Below are 2,346 nucleotides of genomic sequence, written 5' to 3'. Positions count from 1 at the left end.
TAGACATTCTAGACCAGTTGCCGATAAGGTAGCATAAACTCCGTTCGGGGTCTTTCTTATCGGATGATTCGCCTTTTCATGCATGAACCTTATCGTCTATAGGGAGATGCTACTCTGTGCAGGCAACATCCCTTCTTCTTTTTTTTTTTTTTCTCTTCTATCGAAGATTGAGCTTAGATCGTCATCTCGTCTACCAATCTCAAATCTCATCTTAGACCCCTCCTCAAATCAAAACATGCTGAACGGAAGTTGAAACAGTGGGGAAAAATTCAACCCAGGAAGATGTACCACTTCTGCAGGTACGTGGTTTGGTATTTTATCCCAAAATTTTATCCCAAAGAAACCCAGTCGTGTACTCCGTATCATCGGCTTCCTATTTTTTGTATACATGTGCTTCCCATCTTCTCTGCGGAGTCCCGTCGGCAGTCCCCCCCTTAGAGAAGCGGGTAAGAAAGGGAGTGCTGCAGTAGCGTCCGCGTGGTATGCATGCAGGTTGGACAAAGTTAAAACTGTAACCACACTACCTTTTAATAGCACGGAGGAGTACGGAGGAGGGGGAGGGAAGGTATGTATGTACCATGGTCTTCCTCATTGCTCGTGTGTCCTGCGGTAAAAGTGTGATCTCCTCCGATATCGTCCCCCCCCCCCAGTATCAGGCGGTATCCCAGGCCAGCATAAATCGCCCATTAATGCTGATACTGGTCCGGTATCCTCATGTCGGTGGTTTCTTTTCTTTTCTTTTCTCCCTCTCTGCTCATCACAAGACGTATGCACGTATGAAAGCGGGAAGCTGCAGATAAGCATCATTACAACCCAACTGATAGCCCGCCCGTGCAGGCGAAAGAAGCGGTATGACGAAATCGAAATAAAGTAAAAGCACTCCACCCTTTCAGCCACCATCCAAGGGCAAGGAAGAACGACAAGAGTTTTGTAGAGTCGAAGAGAAACGAGACATGCCATGGGAGAGTTGCTCGTAAACCAGATATATTCCACCAATCCTTTTGCCCGACGTCGTACAGCCTTTTTGGGCCGACCCTTCTTTTTTCAAGCAGGATCGGGCCGCACTTGCATGTACTATGATATAATATCGCCGTATTCTTCGTACTCCCTCCAAACTTTCTGGGTTATATAATCCATAGTTGACAGGTTGCACCATGCATATATAATATTCCCTCCCTCTTTCAAGGAGAATACGGGATTACTCCGTAATATCATCTAACACACCGCGGCAGTCTCGTCTTTTTTTCCTTTTTTCCCCTTCTGCATCTGCCATTTTTTTTTTCTCTCGGACTCCCTCCTGGATTATTTTAAGCTTGTGCCGGAGCAAGATGTCCAAAGAGGCAAGTCGCAAATGTTTACCGCCAGGTACGAGCCGTATTATTCGGGTAATTGAGATACCATCAAGACAACCGAAAGCTGAACATGCCAAAGAAAGAGGGTTCTTCCTCTTCGGTTCTCCTTCTACCAACTCTGGTTCCTGGCTGTGGTGGAGAAGGGTTTTTTAGGCGTGGCGGACGGACGGTATGGGCGGCCGGATGGGAGCGGAAGGGGTCACTTTTTTCGCCTCACGGCCTTGCTATCTCTCTCTCTCTCTTTCTTTCTTTTTTTCGAACCGCTTCTCTCTTTTTGCTCTCTCTTGTCTGCTGTAACCATAATTGCATCGATTGCGTCAGTGGGAAGAAAAAAAGCCCACCCATCGTGACCGCTGGGCCTGCCAGAAGATTCGCCGCCAGCCCGCCAGCCCGCCCCCAAGGATCCGGGTCCCTCCAACGACCCAATCGCAGGCCAGAAGTGACTAGTTCCACGCTCTCCGTGGACGTTGTGGGCTGTGGGCTCGGTGGGCTCTGCTTTGCTTAGCTCTTGGACTGGCAGTGGTTTTTTTTCTTTTCTTTTGTGGATTTGCGAGCGATCGAGCAAAAGGGAAGGGCGGAAGAGCCGAATAACCCAAAAATACTCATTGGGCAAAAGAACGTGTAAATTACGGAGTTACCGAGACCAGGAAGCTGGGAAGTCACGTGGGTTCCACTTGTTACGATACATACATACATACAGTACATTACTTACCATACACAAGCATAAGATATGAAGACATCGAAAGACCTAAACATCATGCGAATAACTTGGTTAACAACAGTACGGGTATACCAGTGGATGGCGATGGCTCATGACGAAGTTGCCTTTTGTATACGAGTGTTGAGGGAACGACAGACGGGGTACGGGAAGGATGTCCCCAGCTCGTAGCGTGTCCGTCAAGGATGGGACTCCATATACCTAAAACATGAAGCGGGTGTTATTTCCTCCTCCAGCACTTCAGCAAGCCATCGACCGGAATTATCGCCGTCTCGC

This window comes from Microsporum canis, genomic scaffold (assembly GCF_000151145.1).
Source record: "Microsporum canis CBS 113480 supercont1.1 genomic scaffold, whole genome shotgun sequence".
Lineage (NCBI taxonomy): Eukaryota > Fungi > Ascomycota > Eurotiomycetes > Onygenales > Arthrodermataceae > Microsporum > Microsporum canis.
This window is presented reverse-complemented; position numbering follows the sequence as displayed.